This window comes from Capricornis sumatraensis, chromosome 10, assembly GCF_032405125.1.
Source record: "Capricornis sumatraensis isolate serow.1 chromosome 10, serow.2, whole genome shotgun sequence".
Classification (NCBI taxonomy): Eukaryota; Metazoa; Chordata; class Mammalia; order Artiodactyla; family Bovidae; genus Capricornis; species Capricornis sumatraensis.
In genome coordinates, this window is record NC_091078.1 from 2,832,132 (window position 1) to 2,858,376 (window position 26,245).

The 26,245-nt window shown below is 51.8% G+C and overlaps 1 protein-coding gene across 1 annotated transcript in view; it reads left to right on the forward strand.

The window, feature by feature from the left end:
* Nucleotides 1-26,245, forward strand: part of ARHGAP22 (Rho GTPase activating protein 22) — a 168,669-nt gene that overhangs the window by 69,926 nt on the left and 72,498 nt on the right. The gene's annotated exons all lie outside the window — the stretch shown is intronic.

A 26,245-nucleotide genomic window follows, 5' to 3' on the forward strand; every position in this document is an offset into this window, starting at 1 on the left:
CCTTCCGCCCGCCCTCCTCTCTTTCTCTTTCTCTCTCTTCTTTCCTTCCTCTCTCCTCTCTCTCTCTCTCTCTCTCTCTCTCCCTCCCTCTCTCTCCTTATCTTTCAACTTCTCTTTTATCTGCCACATACAAGCAAACTTCACGTTTCTTTAGTTTGTGGCTTTCAAAACAAACAAATTCCAGCCCTCCAGCAGTGGTTCTGAAGTTTACCTGTATATCCGAGCCCCTGCAGCACTCCTCAAAAACCCTGGATACTAGGCTCATCCCCAAAGTTACAGATTCCGAGATCTGGGATGGGGCTGGAGAATGTGTTTTTTTAACATGCTCCCAGATAACGCCACTGTTGCTGGCCTGGGATAATTAGACAGTTTGAAAGGGAGCTCATGGAAGAAAGGGAGAAATTTCATATTTAATGCCCTTAACGGGACTTTTTCCTGCTTTTTGAAGACAGAGTCCTGCAGCTTTACTTTGCACTAGGCCCCACAATTTACGTACTTGGTCCCAAGCATAGTGGAGGGCAGTGAGGAGACCAGAGGCTCTGTTCATGGAGACATGAGTCTGGAATAAAGGGAGTGAGAAGCCGGCACTGTGCTAGGAGGGTCCAGTGCAAGCAAGGCTGAGCTGCTCCGCTGCGGAGGGAAGAGGGCACCGAGGGGCTTCCCGGCCAGACAAACAGATGTGAAGCGCAGCGATGCAGGAGCAGGTGTAGCTGTGCTTTGTGGGGGCCACAGACAGACCAGGCAGGGGGATTTTTATTTGCTGTTTAACTAGCACACTCCCTTGGGCATGGAGATACTCGTGGGATAAGGGGAGACCACTCGCAGGCACCCAGGGTCCCCCGACGTGCAGTGCACACGCCCATCAGCTGCCGGGTCTCCCTCCCAACAGCCCCTGGACCACGGCTCCATGCCCCATCCTGGACAAGAAAGTCCATCCCGACATCTTCTTTCCCACAGCCCGAAGCCCTACTCCATGCTCTGGTGCTGTCAGCCAAGCCAGGGACTGCCACCACCGTGCTCCACCCTGAGACTCTGCCGGGTATGTGCTCCTGACCCCAGCTCTCCACCAGACTAGGGGAAGGGGTGGCAGCAGTCACCGGGGGGAAGCAGAGGTATGCTGTTGGGCCAGGGCACCAGGAGGCAGGGGGTGGCTGAGCATCCCTGGAGGCAGGAGGCTCAGGGGCAGGACCACGGGAGAGCTGAGGTTCCAAGCCCTTGAACACACTCCAGTGGCCCATCAGACCTCACTTACAAAATACAAATTTAAAGACAAAATGATTGACAACCTCAAGACAGCCACCAGAGAACACCGAATGCCTAGCACAGGGTCCTTCCCAGGGAGCTCCTTTGCACCTGCCCTGGTCCCAGGCCCCTGAAGCCAGCCCTGATTGTGGGCCCCTGGATGTAAACGCAGGACCTGTCTGTTCTTTTCCACTAGGCTCCAGCCTGTGAACGCAGCCTAACACCCCTTATTGACCCCTTCCTGCAAATTCACTAGCCCTTGCAACCTACAGTCATAAATAAATTCAGTTCGTGTCTTACCAGTGTTCTTATCCCATCCATAAACTTGGCACCCAGAAGGCGTACAGCTTCTCCAGGGACTGAGTGTACTCCCCCCATCGCGGCGCAGCTCCATGTTCTTTCCATCCATCCCTGGCCCCGGGTCCGAGGCTATTGCTGCCCTCTGTCCTCTCCTTTCGGTCCTGTTGACAGAAATTCTCCTGAATTCGCTGCAAGTCTCTGCTTCTCCCACACCCTGAACTGCTAAGGCAGAGGGGACTTTAAGTGGATCTCCTGGTACCCGCAGAGGGCATCAGGGAATGTTGACCTGGGAGGTGTCGCCTACATGCTTGCAAGGTAAGGCTGTGGTCCACCAGGAGACTGGACTGAAGCCGTCTCTCTTGTACGAGGCCAATCAGAAAGAATCTTTAGTGGCCCACCCAGGGCTGTCCGTCACCAGGCAGCCTAGCCTGGCTTCCTGAGTGTGTAACACGGTCCTTACCCTAGTGTGTTGGCTCAACTTCACCTCAGCAAGTATGACATTCTTCCTGACTCTCTAACCCATGGCCTTCTGGTCTGCACCGTGAGGACCGCCTGCATGGCCCGTGGGGACTCCAGGAAGTGTCGCGCCCTGGCTGGGAGAGGCGCATGAGTCCGGCTCTAGGCTCGCCGCTGCCGTCCTTATTCCAGCCAGGCAACCCACCTTCTCCCATCTTGGGGCTTCTCATTCGAGCCTGTGCTTCCCTCTGTGGTTGCGCCTTTCATGCATAATTTGAAAAGTGCCTCTTGGTTTTTTCCCTTCTTTTCTTTTGGGGCGGTTATGTTTCTCTCATCAGACTTAGGTCTCTAGATGCAAGGTCCGCATCCGATTCACGTCTCCAGCTTCGGCCCAGTGCTGTGTGTCTGGCCTTGATGGGGAGCCCTGGGGGGAGACATGCACAGCCGTGCCAGTGTCCTGGGGCAGGAAGCAGCTTGGCTAACTCTGAGCCATTCGCTTGGTTAGATCCCGAGAGCCTTGGCATGTGGACAGTCTTATAGGCAATGAGGACCCACAGAAGGTCCTAAACAGGGGAAAGCTATGATCATGTTTAGCAACAATGAAAAGACTGGATTGAGCAGGGTGTGGGGGTGGGGTGGGGGATGTGGCACGCTGCTTCAGTAGAGCAGCAGGGGCTGCTCAAGTTAGAACCAAGCAGAGGCCGGGAGGATGGAGGATGGCTGGGAGGTGAGATGTTCAGGCCTGGTGAGGGACAGGATGTTGGAAGTAGAATCCAGGATGACTGCTGGGTAATGGCCAACTAAGAAAGGACAGAGGGAGGGAGCAGCAATTCAGGGATAAAGATGATAGAGTCAAAGTGAGGTCACAGGAGCCCAGGCTGGTGGCCGTGACACCTGGATTCGGTGTTGCAGGGAGCAGGGCTTCTTGAGGCTTCAGTTCCGCTCCCGTGGCATCTGATGTCCCAGCCCTCCCCCGCCGTAAGTGATGCGGTTTCTCCATTCAAGACCGGGATCAAGGATCTAGGAAGCCGTTCCAGACTCCACACGCTGCCTGCAAACCCCTCCCCACAACGAGTCTCTTTAATGACAGAGTTCAAAAACCGGACCCAGGGACTTCCCTAGTGGCCTCATGGTTAAGAATCTGCCTTGCAATGCAGGGAATGCCAGTTCGATCCCTGGTCAGAGAGGCAAGATCCCACATGCTGCCGAGCAGCTAAGCCCAGATGCCACAACTACTGCGCCCGAGTGCCGCAACTAGAGAGTCTGTGCAATGGAAGATCTCACGTGCCGCAGCTATTTTAAGACAGTGCAACCAAATAAATGTATTTTTAAAAAAACAGACCCAGAACTTAACTACATGGACTTGGTCAAGTCGCAAACTTCTCTGTGCCTCAGTTTCCTCATGTATAAAATGAGAATCAAGTGGCTATATGTTGGCTTAGGGGTGGAGGTGAAGCGGCTGGATGTGACTCAGCAGAGGGAGCCTTATTCTGGTGGTATAGTTAAGTGTCTTAATGGTGGTGATACTTTCATGTAACTACATGTGTGATAAAACTATACAGACCCCTCAGTAGACACACACACACACACCAGTGTGCATAACTGGCAGAATCTGAATCAGCTTTGTGGATTGATCATGCAAGGTCAGGTTCCTGGTTTCCATGGTGGGCTGCAGCTACGCAAGCTGCTATCCCTGGAGGCGGCTGGGTGTAGAGTGCACGGGGCCCTGCTGTGCAATTCCTTGCAATTTCCTGTGAATCTCGAATTATTTCAGAAGAAAACTTATCCCATAGTGTTTTGGGGATATGATAATCTATATCTTGCTGCTGCTGCTGCTAAGTTGCTTCAGTTATGTCCAACTCTGTGCGATCCCATGGATTGCAGCCCACCAGGCTCCTCCGTCCATGGGACTTGCCAGGCAAGAGTACTGGAGTGGGTTGCCATTGCCTTCTCCGAATCTATACCTTAGGACAATACTATCCTGTGTTAAGTATTCTGTAAAGTTTAGCAATTATTATAGCAAGGTGTCTACACAGTCAAGAAATAAAAGATCAGCGTATTTTAAAAAGTGGTTAGCAACCTTTTCAAACGATATCCTCAGTATGTTTTTTAACCTTCAGATACGTTTCAGCCAGAATGTCTGCAAACCTAGATGAATGGGTCCAGCTGCTCATATTAAAAAGTATGGCAAATACAGGTCTTTCTCCTAATTTTGTGACTTTCTGGCCATTCTGTGGTTTACTGATTGATGATTAACAATCAGGTCCCTTGTTTCTCAGAAGTATTTCAGCTGGAAAAAAAAAAAAAAAACATGGAGAATGTTACTTGAAAATCGGCAAATGTGGTGCTGAACTGCTCACCTGATGCTTCGTGGCTTCTTGGACACTGTGTGCGGCACCCCCGCATCCCTGGTGACTGTTCACGTGTCTGCCCACCTTCTGTATGGCCGCCTCTCACGTGCCCTGACCCAGACCAGGTACAGGAACATGATGCTGACTGATGGAACAGAAATCCAGTCTCAGGGGAAACTTGTTAATTCCTTCAAGAGCAACTGGATATTCCTGGGATAGCAATAGGAGTACGTTTCCTATATTAACATCTTCCACGAGACACAAGCAACATGAGATCCTTAAAGTCATCTGTTGAGCTTCTTTTTAGAAATAGAAGTGGGAGGGGCACCATACAGGGTACTGGGTCAATCTCCCTGACACCCAGTGTGCAGGCCTTACACTCCCATTGTACCGATATGGTGAGTGAAGCGCAGAGGGGTCACTTGTCTAAAGTCACATGACTAGTACCAGATGGAGCCCAAGGTCCATCCTGGGGAGTCCCCCCTCAGGGTCCCAACCTAGGCTGCTAACAGGAGCTGAGGTGGGTGCTGGGCACCACAGCTCTGAGACACGGAGGGGCGCAGACAGAAATCCCTCAGCTAGAGACATAAATCCCGCATAGGAAGGTTGATGTGCAGTCTGCTCAGTGCCAGCTCAGAACAAAGATGCAGATAAAATTCTTTATGAGTGACCTCAGCTAGACTAAATCTCTAGATAAATTAGGATGTGGGGAGGAATGTGGCAGGGGATTAGCGGTGGGGAGTTGAATGACCCAGGTCACCTCTGAGAAGCCAAGCCCAGGTACAGAGGCTCCTCTGGCAAGGGAGCCTTCAGCTTAGGAACTTCTTTAGATGCAGGGCTATTCTTTAGGTCCTTCCTGAACAAGATGTGGTCCATGGACCAGCTGCATCAGCATCATCTGGGAGCTCTTTGGAAATGGAGATTCTCAGGCCCCACCCAGAACTGCTGAAACAGAATCTGGGTTATAGGAGTATGTCCTGAGGGATTCATGTCCATGTTAAAATGCAAAGCAGTGCTCCCAAGTGAAGCAACACCAGTGCTACGCAACCCTGGACTACGACCTCCTGAAAGGGACTTACACTGGTGCACGCAGGGCCTGGTGCTGGGCTTTTCAAGATGCTTGGTAAAATAAAACTGTGAAAAAGCAGCAACTCAAAAGCAGGAAGGAAGCTGAAAGTGATGGTAGAGAGAGGCAAACAGTGACAAGACACTGAGCCTACTTCCCAGGCTGCAAGCCAAGCTTAAACCGGGGCTGATTGCCCATGAGCTGATTCTGGCCCATAGGACGTATTTTGTTTGGCTCATGGAGCATTTTTATGCGCAAAAGATTTTACGCATAGATCCCAGGTGGCGCTAGTGGTAAAGAACTTGGCAACCCACTCCAGCATTCTTAGTTGGTGAATCCCATGGACAGAGGAGCCTGGCTGTCCACAGTCCATAAGGTTGCAAAAAGTCGGACACTAATGAAGTGACTTAGCACGCGTGCATTCAATGGAGATTTCTATAGGGTGAAACTGGGGCTGCTTTCCCCATACAAACAATTAACAGGAGCTCAGTAATAGCTGCCTCTTTGGACAGAGCCTGAGTATCCGCTAGTTAGCCAGAATCCCCACCTTTTCCTACTGCCCCATCCCAGCCTTTCTCCCCGCCGACACCTGCTTTTTCGGTACACCTTGCCCTCTCACCTCTCTATAAAAGTTTGAGTCTGTGAACTCTAGTGTAGATAATGAACAGATGGCTGGAAAATGATGGCTACTGTGTATTGGCTGAGCCGTTCGACACCTCCATTTATTCTCTTGTGCAGCTGTAATTTAGGGCGAGTTGTTCCATCACATCCGCTGGATCATGGAAAAAGCAAGAGAGTTCCAGAAAAACATCTGTTTCTGCTTTATTGACTATGCCAAAGCCTTTGACTGTGTGGATCACAATAAACTGTAGAAAATTCTGAAAGAGATGGGAATACCAGACCACCTGACCTGCCTCTTGAGAAATCTGTATGCAGGTCAGGAAGCAACAGTTAGAACTGGACATGGAACAACAGACTGGTTCCAAATAGGAAAAGGAGTCCATCAAGGCTGTATATTGTCACCCTGCTTATTTAACTTATATGCAGAGTACATCATGAGAAATGCTGGACTGGAAGAAACACAAGCTGGAATCAAGATTGCCGGGAGAAATATCAATCACCTCAGATATGCAGATGACACCACCCTTATGGCAGAAAGTGAAGAGGAGCTAAAAACCGTTTTGATGAAAGTGAAAGAGGAGAGTGAAAATGTTGGCTTAAAGCTCAACATTCAGAAAACGAAGATCATGGCATCCGGTGCCATCACTTCATGGGAAATAGATGAGGAAACAGTGGAAACAGTGTCAGACTTTATTTTTTGGGGCTCCAAAATCACTGCAGATGGTGACTGCAGCCATGAAATTAAAAGATGCTTACTCCTTGGAAGAAAAGTTATGACCAACCTAGATAATATATTGAAAAGCAGAGACATTACTTTGCCGACTAAGGTCCATCTAGTCAAGGCTATGGTTTTTCCAGTGGTCATGCATGGATGTGAGAGTTGGACTGTGAAGAAAGCTGAGTGCCGAGGCATTGATGCTTTTGAACTGTGGTGTTGGAGAAGACTCTTGCAAGTCCCTTGGACTGCAAGGAGATCCAACCAGTCCATTCTGAAGGAGATCAGCCCTGGGATTTCTTTGGAAGGAATGATGCTAAAGCTGAAGCTCCAGTACTTTGGCCACCTCATGAGAAGAGTTGACTCATTGGAAAAGACCCTGATGCTGGGAGGGATTGGGGGCAGGAGGAGAAGGGGACGACCGAGGATGAGATGGCTGGATGGCATCACGGACTCGATGGACGTGAGTCTGAGTGAACTCCAGGAGATGGTGATGGACAGGGAGGCCTGGTGTGCTGCGATTCATGGGGTCGCAAAGAGTCGGACATGACTGAGCGACGGAACTGAACTGAACTGTTCCATCACGCTGTCTGAGACTCAATTCTGGCTCAGCCTCTGCCCAGGTCTGGGGTCCTGAGGGAGTCACAGTGCCCCTTGAACATCAGTCTCTTCTTCTGTAGAATGGACTCAGTAAAAGTAGCTTCACGTAAAGCATTAAGCCTTGTCCCTGCAACATAGTTAGCTGATTAGTAAGATGTTAGTAATTGTGGTTACCAGAGCAAAATAACGCACAGGCATGCAGGTGTTTGCTCCCTGCATCGCTAAAATATGGGCATTAGTTATCAACACTTTCCACCAAAAGGCATACAGAATACATAAAGTTGTTAATTTCAGTGAAGCTAAATATACATTTCAAATAGAAATTATATACATATGGAAAGCATGAAATGAAAACATAAACTTATGAAATATAAAGGTTAAAAGTATTACCCTTCTAATAAAAATTATTAGTAGATGAAATTAATAAAATGTTATTCAAAAATAATAAACCAAGCCCTCTAAAACAAAGAAAATTTTAATAATAATGAACCCTTGAAATGAAATCACACTATTTGATGTTATTTTTGAATCATGAGCATATTTTGGTGCCCATTTTTTCTAACTGCTATAAAATTTTTGAGATTGTTCTAAACTAAATTTCAAACTAATATTGTCCTATGAGTACTTTATCTTTAAATAATTTCTTTTCTTATTCAGTATTCTAGAGGGTTTTTTAACCCTTTTTTTTTTTTTTTTTGGTTAGCAGGGGCCACATCTTTCAATTGATCATGAGCCCAGTTGTATTTCATAAAAAGCATTTCCAGTTTGTCTCTCCCTCTGCAGTGTTCTCCTGGGTAGGTGACCCCATGGGTCTGGTGGATGGGTCGCAGGGAACAGCTGTACTTGGAGGCCACTGGTTTAGAAAGTCTTTGAAACAGAATAAGGATTTATGTTGTGATAGAGGCGCCTTGGTTCTTTTCCCCCTGTGGATTGTGGAGGAATAGAAAACCACTTTCTAAATAAGTTTTCCTTACAGGATCCAAACTTCTGTTAAAATATTTCCCCAAGTGTAAATGATTCCGATTTTTAAAAAACATATCACAAAATACCTGTAGTTCAGTGTGTTTTAAAATCATACTATTCTGGAATTCCAGAATGTTAAAAACTGGAGTTATAATCACTAAATAAAACACCCCACCAGATTTGGAAGTTCTTCTCCAGGTCAGTGACACCTTCCTGGGTCCCAAGGGCACAGCTGCCCCTGACGCTTTTCTGCAGACTTGCATTAGAGGAAACAGCCTGGGAGGCTGTGGCTGGGAAAGCAGGGAGGTCATTAGAGAAGTTGTCATTGTCCTGAAATTCGCGTCCAGCAGAAGTCTTGGAATGTAGCCTTATTTGCCAGTGCAGTTAGTTAAGATGAGATCTGGAATAGGGTGCGTCCTAAATTGAATGACGCGTCCTTATGAGAAGAAATCTGGACACACACACACTCACAGGGGCAGTCATGTGAGGAGGAGGCAGAGACTGGAGCGATGCAGCTGCAAGCCAAGGAAGGCCAAGGATTCCCCACGCCGCCAGAACTAGCAGGGAGGCTCGGACAGCCTTCCCCAGGGCCTGCAGGGGGGAGCACGGCCCTGCCAGCCCCTCCATTGTGGACTTCCAGCCTCCCGAACGCCAAGGGAACAGACTTCTGTTGTTGTAAGCCACCCAGTTAGTGCTAACTGTTGACAGTAGCCCTGGCAAACTGGGACAGCCATGCAGTTCGGAGCGAGGTGGCCAGAGCAATGGTCCTTTGGCAGCAGGACTTTCACTGGCCAGGAGAGTTCAGCCGATGTTCTTAAGGCCCCCACCCCCCGAAGGCCCGCCTCACCTCCCTCCCCTCCTGCCTGGAGGGTCCCCCATCCTCCTGCACAGCCCCTCCCTCTGAGCAGCCTGCTGCCCCCAGCTATGGCCCATCATTTGCTCTACCTGTGGAACTGCCTGGTCACTTCCAAATGCTGCCAGCGGTCCAGTGGGAAGAGCAGAGCCCCAGGAGCCCCAGAGGACTCCCGGGAGAGGAATGGCTCCTTCCCGGCTGTGCACTGGCCTTGAACAGTCACCTCATCTGAGCCTCGTTGGATGGTGACAGTAATGACCCCGATGGGCCTTGGCAGGGATGCGGGGTGCAGCGGTACATCATCCAGCCCCTCCCACCCCCGGCAGGAATGATGAGAATCCGGGCATCCTGGAGAGCTAGGCCTTTTCTGACCGACCACAGCAGTGCTAGAGCAGGTGGGCCCCGGAACACACCTGTAGCGGGCGGTGCCGTGCTCTAGGAGCCGCTGTCTTCATCTCTCTCTCTCTCACACACACACACACGCACTCACACACATGCACGCACGCAGGCTGGGCTGAGTCAGGCAGGGGGCTCGGGTCTGTGGTTTCCCGTGTCTGGCACAGAGTGGCTCTCCACAAATAGCTGCCTCAGGAATGATGCTGGAGAGGGAATGAGCAACCCACCAGATGGGTCAGGACCAGGTGCTGTCAGACCAGCCCGCTGCGCAGGAGCCTCCAAGGAAGGAGTGTGCAGCCTGGCGGGTTTTCTTTTCTTTTAAATTGAGAGAAGCTGGTCCTTCTTTGCCCTGTGAAGGGTCACTTGAGTGGCCTTCTTAGAGATGCAAATACAAGACAAGTAGGCACCCAGCGTCCTGGGATCAGTGCTCGACCGGGGCCCTTTTGTGCCCAGTAGTGGTGGGTCCTGTTTTGTATCTTTGAGTGGCTTCTGGCAAAAATCCTGCGCTTCTTTGGCATGCCTCAGAAGTGGGATCCGTGGGGAGAAATGGGGAGGAAGAGAAATGTGTGGACTAATTTACACAAAGAGCCCAGGCTTTCTGGAAGGAATGAGATGGCTACCTCACCACTGTGTTTTTATATATTTTTTTTATTACAACAAGAACCATTACATCCCATCTGTGAGAGCTCAGGCACACAGGAAGCAAGGGTCTCACGGGACAGCACTGTTTCCATATGCCGCGCAGCTGGCACTTTCCACTCTGTGTGTCTATCTCGGTTTTAAACCTACAGGCCAAGACCCCTTGAGTTGATTTCATGACTCCTTATTGGGTTGGAGTCCATAGTCTGAAGAGTGCTTCTTGCGATTTGGTGGTCAGGAGACCTGTTGGGTGCACTAAGGCCTGGCCGTGGGAAGGATGCTGCTGCTATGGAAATAGAGACTTTGGTGTTAGTGAGCTCCCCCTGGGACTGTAACCAGGGAGATGAAAATGGTGGTCCTTGATACTAGAGCTGGGTCTGATCAGGTTATGTGAGGCCAACTTGCCCTGGAAATTGTGTCTGTGTGTGCTTTGACAGAGCGGAATACACTAGCTTCTGCACTCTCTCCCCACGCAGGTCATATTACAGAGGTGCTGTGTGTCCCTGGAGAGACTTGCAGACCCTCTATACCCCCTTGGGGATATTGTGATGCCCAGCAATCCATTCCCACACAGCTATAATCTCATTGCCACCACCAAGGCCTGCTTGGGAGGGGCCTGCCCATGCCCACCGTCCGGGGGCAGCCCTGTGGTAGCACTAGGCAAGAAAAGCCATAGTCATACCCTGGTGCTTAGCCTTTAGTCAATTCCAACTCTTTGTGGCCCTTTGGACTGGAGCCTGGCAGACTCCCCTGTCCATGGGATTTTTCAGTCAAGAATGCTGGACTGGGTTGCCATTTCCTTCTGCAAGATGTCTTCTCAACCCAGGAACCGAACCCGTGCCTCCTGTGTCTCCTGCATTGCAGGCAGATTCTTTATCCACTGAGTATACCCTAGGGGTCCTGCCTTAGCAGGCGGGGAGTCCTCCAGTTGAGGGGAATGCTGAGGCCTGAGCAGAACACCCTGGAGAAGTTGCTATTTCCACAGCAAAATCTTGGGAAACAGGGGCTTCACCCGTCCTGGCACCTATGCTTTAGACACATCGCCAAGGCCAGCTTCCGCTAAGAAACCTGATGGTCATCAGGATGGGACAGAAGTGGCCTGGAAACTTACCCACAGGAAGCAGAATCGGGAAGCCAGGCTGTGCTGCCCTTCCGCTTTCCACGGCTAGGTGGCAGCAGCGAGCAGAAGTACTTGAGCCCCTCTGTGGACGGGTCGTCCCCACTTCTCTCCTCTGCGCTGAGATTCTCCCAGGGCAGCCCTACCATCTCCCCTCCGCTTGCCCAGCAGTCCTGGCTACAGTTCTGCACTATGAGAGGGAAGTCTGCGGGGCACGTACTCACTCCGATGATCCCTTCTCTCAACGCCTCAGTTAATCCTCACAGCCCTTCAGCACCTTCAGCCCCATCCAGTGCCCCACTGAAAGACTGAGGGTCTTTGAAGGTTGGAGTTCAATTCCGTTTCAGTCAAGGCACTACAGAGGCCAAACACAGGCTCGCGCACCAAATGGCCCAGCTGCCCCTCAAGGTACCTCACCTCTTTGAGCCCCAGGGTGGCAGTCAAACTCGTTTTCCCGTGGCCATGCAGCTTTTCAGCCTCCCCCGCAGTAAGACAGGTCACATGACTGAACTCTGGACAGTGGAATGTGGGTGGGAGTCTGGTTGCAGTCTGCTCGCAGCCCCTAAAATCCCCTGAGAGCTCCGTGTTCCCTCCTTCCTCCTCTGATAGACAGGGTCCAGGGGAGGACTTGGGGTCCTGGAAGGAGCCTGAGCGCCTGCGTGCCTGCCTGGAGCGGAGCCCGCTCGTTCGTTCCCGCACTTCACGCTGACCTACTTGACGTGGTAACCCCAGCACAAAAGTGTCTGTTTATATAGGGTTAAGACTCTGAGACTTGTGGTTGTTGCGTAAAGTTGGCCAGCATCAATTTCTGATTAACCTGCAGTTTCCTTGCCTCTAACATGGGGTTTTCTACACTCCGTCTAAGGGTTGTGTCTATGACATACAGTGTGTTCAAATCACCAATCCTTGGGGCTGGTGCACTGCAAGCATTCAGAGCGTCACCAGGTAACTGAGGTCGCTCCCTTGCACAGCCAGCATCTGCAGCAGCAGTGGTGCCAACACAGGGGGCCTGACTAACCCCCAGGTTACAGCGCCCCGCCCTGAGCTAAGCGGACCGAGCGGCAGGTGGGCCACGCTCATGGCAGAGGGGCGAGCGGGGATACTGGGAGTCTTCAAAGGTGCACAGACCCCACCTATGCAAATGCTTTGTCAGCTGGATTTTTGCTAATACTGTGGAGACTAGCCATTATCTGTAATGGCTACAGGGCAGTATCTGTAATGGAATGCCGAGCTGAGGGGGTTGCATGTACTGAAAGAGGTTAAGAGCCACACTGGAGCCAGGCTCCTCAGTTCAAATCCTGTCTCTTCCACTTACTAGCTGTGGGATCCCAGGTAAATCACTTAGCAGTTCTGTGCCTCAGTTTCCCCATCAGTAAAATGGGAGTTTTAATAGTGTTCTGGTGGAGTATGGTTTAACATATGTAGAATTCTCAGTGCTTAGCATACAGCAGATGTTCAATTCATGTGGCTCTTATTACTGAAGGAGGTATCCCACTTGGTGACTCCTGGTGAAGCAGCTGAGACCACCTCTGCGCCGTAGCCCATGGAAAGGTCTGATGCCATCACAGCCACCAGAAAGTGCCCCCTGGCCCCTGCTCCCTGCAGCGGCTGCTGCAGCTGGTCTACCTGGACAGGAAACAAAAGCCCCCAGGACCATGTCTTGTGGGCTCCTGCTCTTTCCCATGCTGCATTTCTCCTGAGGCTGGGGGAGTAAAGAAAGAAAAGCAGAAAGAGCAGGTGGGAGCAGGGCTGCGGGTGAGACTCCGGGAAAGACAATGAGCTTTGTAAAATTCCTCTTGGGCAGTCTGGCCAAGTTCAATGGCTTCAGGCCACATGAACAGCAAGAAAAATGTAGCCCAGGAATTTCTCCCCAACCATGCCCCTTGTCTTTCTCTGTGAGAATTTGGAGCTGCAGACACATTCCTTCCATGAACAACGTCTGCAGCAGCTGAAGGCCCATTGGCCAGAGCTGGGGAACCAGCTGGCCATGGAGCTCTAGGGCCCTGCCCTCAGGGCCCCCTCCTCCCTGAGCGCTGGGCACAGCAAATGTGCAGGAGGATAGGCTCTGGCTGGCAGACTTCAAATCCCACCGTGTCAGACACTGGCCCTTCCTGGGCACTGTGGGCCTCTCCTGAGAGCCAGCTGTCCAGACAGTTTGTGCAGCTGCATTTCCCTAATCTGTCACCCAGAAGCGGAAACTAGACATCTTGGACAGAATCCCCACCTCTTAGAGATGGGAATTCACTTTTTTTCTAAGCCAAGTACTTCCCACGTCAAGAGGAAACAACTTCCCAGTGCTCTAAAATTCTTCTGAACAGAGGGCAAACTGCATAAAGCCCATGGGCCAAATATGGCTCACCACCTGCTTTTGTAAATAAAGTTTTATTGAAACACAGCCACACCCATGTGTTTCTGTATTGTCCATGACCGATTTCATGCTATCAGGGCAGAGTTGAGTAGCTGCTACGGAGATAATGTGGCAAAGTTTAAATACATTTATCATCTGCCCCTTAAAAAAAGTTTATCAATTCCTTGTTTAAAATAGAATGTATTCAGTTCAGTTCAGTTCAGTCGCTCAGTCATGTCCAACTCTTTGCGACCCCATGAATCGCAGCATGCCAGGCCTCCCTGTCCATCACCAACTCCCAGAGTTCACTCAGACTCACGTCCATCGAGTCCGTGATGCCATCCAGCCATCTCATCCTCTGTCGTCCCTTTCTCCTCCTGCCCCCAATCCCTCCCAGCATCAGAGTCTTTTCCAATGAGTCAACTCTTCGCATGAGGTGGCCAAAGTACTGGAACTTCAGCTTTAGCATCATTCCTTCCGAAGAAATCCCAGGGCTGATCTCCTTCAGAATGGACTGGTTGGACCTCCTTGCAGCCCAAGGGACTCTCAAGAGTCTTCTCCAACACCACAGTTCAAAAGCATCAATTCTTCGGCACTCAGCCTTCTTCACAGTCCAACTCTCACATCCATACATGACTACTGGAAAAACCATAGCCTTGACTAGACGGACCTTAGTCGGCAAAGTAATATCTCTGCTTTTGACTATGCCATCTAGGTTGGTCATAACTTTTCTTCCAGGGAGTAAGCGTCTTTTAATTTCATGGCTGCAGTGTATTACATTCACTTATTAACTTGTACTCATGTTATTCCACAAAGGCTTTGAAATGGCTTCTAATGAGAACACTTGAAATGAAGTAACACAATAGTAATAATTTTATAAATTAAGGACCTGAGAAAATGCAAATAAAAGTAGAAAAGTAAAATCAGGAAACAAAAACATAAATGTGAAAACCTACTGTGGGGCCTTCATACTTGCCAAAATTGAAATTTAAAATTTCCCTGAGCATCCTGGTAGCCAAAGGAAGAAGAGAAACGAGACTTAAGTCTCATTAAGAGAAAGGAAAACACATACCAATCCATATGGAATCCACGGCCTTTTCTAGCACAAAGCAGAGTGGGCTTGCTTCAAATAAACTCTGTCTTCCCCAGAATGACATTCTTCATTAAAGAAAGAAAAGAACCCAGAACAATGAGTCTGTAAGGTGAATAACACCAGTGCTGTTGATGAGGGATAATGGGGTATCGGAGGGAGTTAGTTAACATGTTTAACCTGATCGCTGCTGTTGTTCAGTTGCTAAGTCACTTGGACTGTTTGTGACCTCACGGACTATAGCGTGCCAGGCCTCCCTGTCCCTCACCCTCTCCTGGAGTTTGCCCAAGTTCATGTCCATTGAATCGGTGATGCTGTCCAACCATCTCATCCTCTGCTTCCCTCTTCTTGTTTTGCCTTCAATCTTTCCCAGCATCAGGGTTTTTCCCAGTGAGTCAGCTCTTCTCATCAGGTGGCCAAAGTATTGGAGCTTCAGCTTCAGCATCAGTCCTTCCAATGAGTATTCAGGGTTGATTTCCTTTAGGATTGACTGGTTTGATCTCCTTGCAGCCCAAGGGACTCTCAAGAGTCTTCTCCAGCACCACAACTTGAAAGCATCCATAGTTAAATCCAAATCAGTTGGCTTCCATGTACTGAGGTAATAGCACACAACATTTATTTTGAGAGATTGTAGGGGAGGCCTGTTTTTTGCTTATCATATTTCTACATCTGTTTCGAAGCAAAAACTGAGGCTAAATGGGGAAAGCCCTGACTTGCCACTAATTCAGCTTTAGTGCCCAGCACATCATAGGCCCTGAAGAAATGCTTATGAGGAGTGGACCTAGCGTCTCTGGACTTCTCATTTCCCATGGTAAATGAGAAGGCTGTATTAGAATGGATGAAGTCCCTTCCAATTCCAGAACATCCGTGAGATGGCATATGCACATTGGATTTGGGCCACATTCCTACCGGATCAGAACCATGATAGGAGGAGAAGATGAGAGAGGGGAACACAGGCCAAAAAGCCGGAGGCAGGGGGCTGGCTGTTAAAAGGTGTCCTGTGGTGGTCAGTCTGCCCAGATTCAAGGACAAGCTCTCCCACCCTCCAGCTCTGTGACTTTGAGAGCTCATATAACCTGGGCAGGTGTCCATCTTCTCACCTCTAAAGTAAGCGTTATGACATGTCACCATCATGAGGCTGCTGTGAAAATTAAATGAGATACCAGCACCCGTAGGGGCAGATTTGTAATAAGCATTGTACAAAGTGCTTTTATCTTCAAGAAGCCCCCTCTGATCACATGTCAAGGCTAACAGTGAAAGTGAAAAAGCCGCTCAGTCATGTCCGACTCTTTGTGACAGCATGGACAATATAGTCCATGGAAATCTCCAGGCCAGAATCCTGGAGAGGGTACCTTTCCTTTCTCTGGGGGAATCTTCCCAACCGAGGGATCGAACCCAGGTCTCTTGCATTGCAGGCGGTTTCTTTACCAACTGAGCTATCAGGGAGGCCACCAGGGAACAGACATTACCCTGAAAAGCTAAGACAGCAGTGAGCCTCACACGGCCTGACTGACGGATGCCCTTTGATGCCCTCCACCGCTGCCCAAGGGCTACCTTTTCCACCATAAGTCTCGCCTATGGACGTGCCTTAGACCTGTGGGGCCTGCGTCCCAACTCTGCTCCTTCTCCCTTCAAAATATCTACCATAGAGTTAAGAACAGAGGCTCCAGAACAAGACAGGCTGGGTTCTGATCCCAGCTCGGCCACTAATCAGCTGTGGAGTTACCTCACCTCCCTGTGCCTCAGCTCTCCTCTGTAACGTGGAAATGATGATGGTAGGGGACACACGGGACTGCTCTGAATTTCCGTGGACTGCCGTGCTCTTAGCCAGGCAGCGTCGGCCATCAGGATGATGTTTCACCCCCAGCCCCCAGGTCTCAGTTGTGTTAGTGCCTCATAAACTACCCCCAACCTTAGTGACTTAAACGTTTATTTGCTCTTGTTCTACAGCGTGGGCAGGGCTCAGCACGGAGAGCTCGCCTCTGCTCCACTTGTATCAGTTGGAGGACGGGCCTCCAGAGTGGCCTCACTCCCATAGCCTGACCTGGTTGGGTCCAGCTTCCCGGAGCGTGGCAGGATCAGGAGAGTCCCACTGCTCTCCCTGGACGACAATGGTGGAAGCTAGCAAGCTTCTCGGATGTTGGCCTTGCAACTCAGGAATATGTCTCAGGGCCCAGCTCCCTGCTCTGTTTTCTAGAGTCTGGTGGCTTGAGCTTGGCTGGAGCCTTGGAGCACTGAGTGATCCTGAGGTTTTGACTCAGTTCAAGATGGTCTGAGGTCATTATCAATTCAGGGGCTTTGTTCAGAGTTTAATTTTTCAGGTGAATTCTGTGCTCAGTATGTGCTTTTGCAATTGCAACCCATGACTCTATGCCTGGTGGGGTAAATGCCATTCTTCCATTCATCTATCCACCCACCCACCTACCCATCCACCCCCCCACCCACCCACCCATCCACCCCTCCCACCCATCCACCCCCCCACCTACCCACCCATCCACCCCCCCACCTACCCACCCACCCCCCCACCCACTCACCCACCCCCCCACCCACTCACCCACTCACCCACCCACCCACTCACCCACTCACCCATCCACCCACCCACCCACTCACTCACCCATCCACCCACCCACCAACCTACCTACCCACTCATCCATCTATCCACTCATTCACCTACTCAACCCACCCACCTGTCTATTTCCCCATCCACCCATCCATCCATCCTGACTCTGACACTTGTCATTTCATTGGTCTTGGGCAAGTCTGTTTACCTTCCTGAACTTTCGTTTCTCCCTTAGTAAACTGAATCTAATGGTGCCTTATGGGGTAGTCCTGTGATTAATTGAGATAATAGCACATATGAGTTGCCTGGTGGAAAACACATAGTTAAACACATTGTTAATGTTATTTTCCTTCCCGCTTGAGAAATAGACACACAACTAGAAAACTATAAAAAGACAGTATATAATCAGGACAATGAAAGTGTGTGAAACCAAAGGCAGTAATATTATAAACTCTTGCCTTGCGTTCTGTCTCATAAACTGCCCTGGGAGTTGATATTTAAAGCCACTTTGAAAAGTTGAGTGTCCCAAAATATATTTGAAAAGTTGAGTATCCCAAAATATATTTGAACGGTTCAATGGGGATGCTGACCCTCTATAATAGGTTCATTCGAAATGATCCTGCGTTGCTACTTCCTCTTAGAAAGATAAACAAGCAGCCCACAATGGCTGCTGTGATGTTTTCTTTTAAATCTTGCTTTCCAAATGTAGGACTTGGCTGTTGGACAATCACCCGGGGGCTCGCTCCCCGCACATGCTCTCCCTGAATGCAGGAAGCTCTAGCTTGGAATTCCTGGGGCCTCATTAAGCCCGCTGTGACTAAGTGATCTTGCCTGGTGCTAAAACTGTTTAAAATGACTTGGCAACAACCAGAAGTCAGGTCTCTCTGTTTTCTCTCAGTTACTCCCTCTTTGTAACCCCCGCCTTCATGTCATGAAATGAAAACATCTTTCTTTCCGGATCTAGTGCAGGACAGCGCTCCTCTCTCCCTGAAGAAGCCTCACCCGGGTCTTTCTGGAGAGTTAGAGAGGGAGGCAGAAATCTGTCCCACTGCTGTTAATCTCTCCTTTGAATGAGACTTAACTCCTGGGAAAACCTCTCCCCTATTCCAAGTCATTCTTTCCTCTCTTCCCCTGCCTCCTCCCACCCCCAACAATTAATTCTTCTGCTCCATGCTCTAGGCAGCCTCTGTCTTGGGCCTGGCCTGGCCACTGCTCTCTTCCAGACTGTGTCTATTTTCTCAAGATGGGATGGAGGTAGGGAGGGAAGGAGAAAATCCCAGTCGAGCAGAGGCCATCAGAGGTTGACCATAGCCCTGTTTCAGGAGCAGGAACAGAACCTAGGAACTGGAAGGGTGAGAGGGAATCTAATATTAAGAATCCGTCTCTGTGCCAGATAATTTTTCTCATTCGACTTCAACTCTAAAATAATATATGAATACGCCTTTCTTTTAAAAAATTAGACCACCATAAGAATGCCAGATTCCCTTGACACCCACTTTCAATCCATTCTCATCTCTTGCTCTTTCCCTGGAGGGAACCACTTGATTATTTTGTTTTCTTCCCAAGTATTTTTCCTAGCCCAAGTGTCTAGAGCAGTGCCTGGCATGGAATGGGCGCTGTACAGTGGAATAATGTTCTGAAGGTGTGTGTTTTATGTAAGGACTACGAATCCATAAATCTTCAACATCCAGCTGCAGCTCCCTCCCTTAATAGCATTTATGGAAATGCCAGTGTATTTGATCGTCCCTTTACTGACGAACATCTTTTTGGTTGCAATTTTTTGCAGTTACAAACAGGGCTGCAGTGAAAAGCCTGGTATAGGTTATCTTGAGAGTGTGGGCTGATTTCTTGCTTGGTCCCAGGGTCTGAGCATTTTTAGTTTTAATGTGCACCTCGAGTGTCACCTTCCAGAGTGATGGCGCCAAGCAAGGCTTCACCAACACTTGATGATAGTGCCCACTTACGAGTGCCACTTGCCCACTCTTTGCGACTCCATGGACTGTAGCCCACCGGGCGTCTCTGTCCAGGGAATTCTCCAGGCAAGAATACTGGAGCGGGTTGCCATTTCCTTCTCCATCCCACTTACGCAGCACTTCACAAAACGCCAGCTGTGTCCTAGAGCGTTTTAACGATTGTGCATTAAATCTTCGCAAGGATCCCTCGAAGCATTTCTATTATTTTTCCTATCTGATAGATGAGGAAACTGAGCACAGAGTGTTTGAGTAACTTGACACCATCAAACCTTTAATTTGTGCTCAGGAGAACGGTCTCAGAGGGGAAGTGACTTATCCAAAGTCACACAGTCCATGGAAAGCCCAGCCAGGTTTGGGAGAAGCCTCAATTCCTCAGTTATAGAGTGCAGGCGAGCTGGGAACCCGAGAGCAGGGCGGCTCTCGTAGACACGTCCCAAGTCACCACGAGAGGACCTCTCGGAGGGTGCTGGGGCAGGGCTGGCGCCGCCCTCGCAGCGCGAGGGGACCTTTCCTTCCGGTCTGCCTGCATCCCCCCGCCACCCGTCCCGGTTCCCTGCGGGTAGAGGAGGGAGCCGCAGGCCGCGCCGGCTCGCACAGCACCCCCTGGCGGCCCCTCGCGAGCGCACAGCCCGGCGCCCCGGGAGAGTAACGGGCCGTGGGGAGGGCGCCCGCGAGGGCAGCGAGCCGGCGTAGGGGCCGCCCCGGCGCGCGGAGATAAAAGCGGGCCGGCCCCGCGGCCGGCGCGATCTGCGCATTCTCCTATTGATTAGCAGGGTCTGCCCGGAGGCCGGGATACCGCGGAGCGGGACCGGCACGGAGCGTAAGGGAGACGGAGCGGCCGGGTCTGTGGCCCCGCGCCGGGCTGGGCACCGTCCGCCAGCCGGACACCGGCCACCCTGCTCCGGGGGTGCGGGCAGCAGGCGGCGCGCCAGGCAGCGAAGCTGAGCTGCGGGCGCAGGCGGCGGCTATGGGGCTGTGTTGCTGCAAAGACTGGAGGGGACACCTGCGAGCGCCCAAAGGTAACTCCTGGACGTGCACGTGCGCCGCGGACTCGGGACTTAGGCGCCCAGGCGAGGGGCGCGCGCCGCCGGTTCCCTCCTGCAGCCACTGGAAGCTGCCGGGCCCGCCTCGGGGATTCGTCCGCAGGATTCCCCTGGGCCGCCCGACACCTGCTTCCGCCGTGGAAACGGCTCAGATGTGGCTGCAACTTTCCCCCGGTGTCCGAACTTTGGAGCGCGCGTCCAGAGGCTCCTCTTGCTCGGCGGAGCCCGGCTGGAGGTTAGGGTCCCATCCTGGGGTAGAAGGGGAGCCGAGAGGAGGGGAAAGCCCGCCCTACGGGGTCCGGCGCGGACGGTGAGGGCCGGCTGCTGGTCCGCCAAGTCCAAGGCTGGGTCGGCGGAGCCCCTGGCTCCCGGCCCCGCCCGCAGGTCCTTTGCAGAGAGCCTGGTTTGCTCCCGTCGCCGCCTCTGCGGCTTAACCGCCTCGGAGCGGGGCCATTCATTCTCCTCGCCCGCCTCTGTCACAAACTTGGACCCAAGGGCCCTGACTCAGAGTTTTCCAAAAGTCGCGGGGAGCTGCTTGTGGAACGCAACGGGCTTGGAGAGGGTTCACAAGCCAAGAAACGCGCCGAGGACGTTGGCGGCTGCGGAGGTCCGGCCTCCTTTGGGCAGTAGCCTTTCTAACTTAACCCTTGACTGGCTGAAACTATCCCTGCTGATTGCCAGAAACAAGATAATGCAACCCTTTACCGCAGCGCCTCCCAAGCTCGTGGGAACCTAAAACCCACCTGTCCCTCGCTTATTAAACATGCAGATTGCCTAGCCTCACTCTGACCTACTTCCTGGATAGGCTCTGGGGAAGGGTCTGCAAGGCTGTGTGTTTAAGGGCTTCCCTAAGTGACTGGCGTGACAAGGTGAGTCTGGAAAGTCTTGCCTGTAAACTATAAGGTGGGCGCCGGCTTTACCAGATGGGCGCCAGGTTCTGGTTCTTTGAAAAGTATATTCTGGATCCTGAGAAAGAAAGGTTGGAATATGTCAAGCAGCTTGAAGAACTCTTGTCCAGGTGATGATAAAGGTGGCACAAATGTATTGGTTTGTTCACAAAGAGTTTGAGGTCGTTTTTAACATGAGAAGTAAATATAACAAAACCAAATAGGGCCCTACCCTTAAACATCCTATAGAGCAAAGGGAGAAAGAGCCCAGTTAATCTGGCCATTAGATAATATCTGTGGTTGAGCTTTTGTGCAGCTCAAATGAAATAAGATGAGTTTCATGGTTCTCATTGCCCTAGAGCAACAGTTTTCCTAACTTTGATTTTAACGAGAAAATCAAAGTTAGTTTGTGTTTGGAAGGAATAGATGGAGGACAAGTGTGTCTTGGCTGCTGCAGTAACCAGGGCCTCCGTAGGATTCAGAGGGCAGGGTCTGGCTCCTGCTGACTGAGGTCAGGCCAGAGCCCAGAGCAGAGCAGCAAGGATTTCAGTACGGGACTAGAGCAGCTTTGGTCTTTCTGGACGGCTTCTCAGTAAATCCTGTTGGGAGGTGGAGCTTAAATCCTAGAAGCAAAGGTGGATTTGCCAGGGCTGGGTGAGGGAAGGTACTTACTCAACTAGTAACCCCAGAAGGGAGCAGTAAGAGGGTCTGCTGCTGGGGCTGTCTTCTGGGACTATGGACCCCAGGTTTCACAATCCGTATGAGAATCAGGCCTGGTGCAAGTGTGTTTCCCACTTTGCTCCCATCCTCCCAACCCATCCTAAGACAGCTGGCCGGTGCAGCCTGGGAGCAGGGACCCAGTGTGAATCACTCGCAAAGTCCTGAAGCCCGCCTAAAGTAGCAAAGCTGGACAGTCCTGGAGTGGGAGGGGCTGGGCAGCACTGGGGTGCCAGAGTGCACCTGCCCTGTCCAGAGAAGACAGGCAGCCACTGGCAGGCAGGAAGGGGGGCCCGGAAACGGAGACATTTGTGGCTTTTGTAAGAAAAGTATTCGTTTGGCTGCACTGGCTCTTGGTCGAGGTGTGGAATCTTGCATCCTCGTTGCAGCATGTGGGATCTTTCCATGTGCCATGTGGGGGCTAGTTCCCTGACCAGGGCATCGAACCTGGACCTCGTGCATGGGGAACTCGGAGTCTTAGCCACTGGACCATAGGGGAGTCCCAACATGTGGTTTTTTAATGTAAAAGTCTCCAAATGTTTAAATGTTGTTGCCTCATTTAACAAATTTGGACCCATGTGACCTATCTGGCTTGGAAGGAGACAGTTTGGATCATTGTTCCAAATGGGTTCTACTATAAACAGGGGAGCAAGGTTTCCTTGGTCGTAACCTTAGAAATCATGAGTTATTAAACTTTGGGAGGCTTTTCCCTGCAAGACTTCAGAACTTTCCACATATTAATTGGTACAAATGTGCATCTCCAAATCAGGTGGAGAGTGTTAACAGATACAGTCTTCAAACCTTTGCCCAGGGAACCTGCCTTTTGCAGAGCATCTCGTGGCATCTGTATCTTTGTACATACTTCGAGAAACCCTTCTTCGGCCTGTGATTCAGTTGCCATAGCAGTGACCCAGTCCATCTGTTTTAAGGGGGTGTGTGTGTAGGTGTGTGCGTGTTGTGTAGCTGTTACAAGCTACCTGTGAAGAAGCTTTCTGACTTTCCAGACTAGGAAACTGTGTGTTTTTACTTTAAGATCAAAAGAGAATCCATTAGTCATTGGTATACATTTCCCCAAGACAACAGATGTTGTTATCGATTTCATTCTTGGATATTTCTGAATCAGACTTTTACAGCAGGATATCTGACCATGTCGTCTCTGAGCAGGAGTGTGCTTGATAAAATCGGCAGGCTCAAGTAGTGAATTCCATAAAGAGGGCGGCAAAAATATAGCACGTGCCAGAATCACCGTAGTGGATCTGGGCTTAATGTCTTTAAAATCCAAAACCTTGCACTCTATCCAGAGGACACCTTCTCTCCTGCTGGTGGTGGAGTTGCAGGGGTGGGGGGCATCCTGGACCTGGGGAGGGATTACTGTAGACACTTTTGGGGGCACAATATGCCACAATATAAATCCGTTCACTGTCATATGCAGGTGCTATCATACTTCACGCCCCTCCTCCCGAACTGTGTCTGACTGGTCATTCTTACCTCCCCTGGCCGGCTAGTCTCCTACGCATACGCTGAGTTTGGCTGTGAATTCTCTGTGTCTCTCTGCAAAGCCTCTGTCATGCATCTCTCCATATACAATTGGAGCAGTCCTTGGTCCCTGGTGCTTCTGCAGAAGCCCAAACGTCAGCGAGCAGGATCTGCTGTGCAGAGAAGGGTTGCTGCTGCTGCTAAGTCGCTTCAGTCGTGTCCGACTCAGTGCGACCCCATAGACGGCAGCCTACCAGGCTCCCCCATCCCTGGGATTCTCCAGGCAAGAACACTGGAGTGGGTTGCCATTTCCTTCTCCAATGCATGAAAGTGAAAAGAGAAAGCGAAGCCACTCAGTCGTGTCCGACTTGCAGCGACCCTGTGGACTTCAGTAAGCAGGGGTGAACAAGCTTGCCCTGAACTCTCAGGACTTCATCTCATTTCACTGTTTTTGGACGACATCTCTAGACGCTTCCGCTGTATTGAGCTCTGTGGTGGGTCTGTGCGGTGGCAGGCTTCATTTTCTTCAGCTCTGCACTGGGACCCAAGGCCAGGGCTTGGAGCAGCGCTGAGGCAGCTGTTGCCCAAGGCTAGGGAGGGGCGAGGGCAGACGGGGTCCTGAGGCCTTCGAGGCCTGCTGGCCGCCCCCACTGCTGCTTTGCCCGCCACATTTCCCTCTGGCCCAGCACTGGGCGCCCTCCTGTCTTCGGGAACCTTGACCCCGTTGTGTCCTCTGTCCCTAGCACTCTCACGCCTCCTTCCACTGACTCCTTCTATCAGCCTGTGAGCCTGCCTTCCATCTCTGTCAGAACATTTTTGTGTGTAAGCCTCTTTCCCTGAGGTGCTCCAGAGGCCCAGCCCCCCTCTCCTTCCCTCGGCCACCACCACGCCCCCGCGGGAACGGTTTGCTGGCCCTGCCTCGTTCTGCCCTCCTGCACTTACCTGCGACCCCACGCTAGTGCTGGACCTAGAGAGCAGTACCACGATTCCAAGCGCCGAGAGCCTGCCCCGCGCCCCTCCTCCCGGACTGTGCCTGCCTGGGCCTTCATCCCTCTCCTGGCCAGCTGTTCGCCCACCCATTCGCCAAGCTTGGCTGTGAATCCTGTTTCGCCCTCTGACTCCGCAGTGAGTCTCTCCCACACATCTCACCCCAGGTCCCAGTGGCTGTGATCACCTGTAAGGAAAGGGCCCCCAGATCCTCTCCCCCTTACCTGTGCAGTGCCCACCTCCAGCCTGCAGATCCAGAGCCCCGGCTGGAGCCCCTTCTCCCGGTTTCCTGGCTCTCAGCCCTGCCCAGGGTCATTTCCCGTGACCGAAGGCTGACAGCTCCTGAGATCCTGCCCAGGGCTGTGACCGCATCCCCGCCCCCAAGGCCACTGAACTGCTCGTGCAGACCCCCATCATCTCCACTGCACTGGCTTTCTCAGGTCATCCCAAGGTCATCCCTGCTTCCTCTGGTCCCCTGCCCAAGCCTGTGCGTGGCCCCTGCCACCTCACGTCCCTCCTCACACCGCGTCTTGGCCTCACAGTGCCTACGAAAGAAAGCCCAGCTTCTTAGCCTTGCTGGTGTTGCCTGACACCCCTCCCCAGCACCTTTCCAGCCTTCCCCCACCACACAGCCTGGGCCTCCCTGGCCCCTGCAGACACCGTGCCTTGTCACGATGCCTTCAGTCAAGCCCTAGGAAGGTGGCCCGCACCTGGAAGCGGCTCTGAAGCCCTGCCCCACGAGCCCAGTCCGTTTCATTCTGCCTAGTGCCTGGTTGGTGCGGGTCTGTGCCGCCAGCTGGCAGTCGCCTTGTCGCCTCCGCGGTCTGGCCCTGCACTTGGCGGAGAAGCTGGCAGGAGAGCAGTGGGTGCGGCAGGAACAGGGAGACAGCTGTGCCCACCTGCGCCTGCTTCCGTCTCCTGACGCCCAGCGTCCCGGGGGCAGCCCGCCGGGGAGAGTCCAGCCCCACCTGGCGTAGCTCTCCGAGCGGGAGTGAGGCGTTGACATGGACTCCTTGTCCGTTTCCTGATCTCCAAGGACGTGTCTGGCTGTCTGGTGGCCAGGGCACAGAGGCCAGCGGGCGGGGCAGGAATACTGCGGCTGAGCACAGTTCAAGCTGGGCAGAGGTGCCCCTTGCTGACCTGGAGGGAGGGACTGCCAGCCCAGGGTTGGGGGTGATAGAACTGGTTCTCCTCCATAAACGTCTGTACAACCTGTGAGCCCACTTTCTTGAGACGGTTCCATTTCCCACAAACTCTTCCAAGATTGCTAAATAGGCAGCCTCGGGCAGTTCATTTAACGATCACTTGCGGCACTCGCTCCACACCAGGCCCAGTGCCTGGCATGAAGATAAAGAGCTAGGGAGGGTGCAGTACCCACCCTCACTGTGTTCACAGCCTGACGAAGCAGAGACCCAGGCAGCAGAAGGTGGTGCTACTGGCTGAGAAGAAACGTGGGGCGAGCAGCAGGCCTGCGTGCTCTGGGAGGGCTGATGCCCGAGTTGTCTCAGGACAAGCAGCCAGAGCAGCAGACATCCTAGGCAAGGGCTTCCCAGGCCTGCGGAGGTGGGTCAGGTCGAGGCTCCCCCAGCAGTGCAGCTTCCCAGCCGCTCCTTCTCTGCCGCTGCTCCAGGCTCCTGCACAAGCAGATGCTGTTGGGCTCACTTCTGCCCCCATCCGCTCGGCCCTCTTGCTGGCAGCCTTCTCAGAATCACAGTGAGTATTCCGCCCAGGCCTCACTCTGAGCACCAGACTCACTTCTCACTTGACGCCTCCACTGGTTGTCTCCTGGCTGAGAGAGTGGCCAAAGCTGATCAGGCTAGACCTAGACACGCACTTCCGTTTTCCT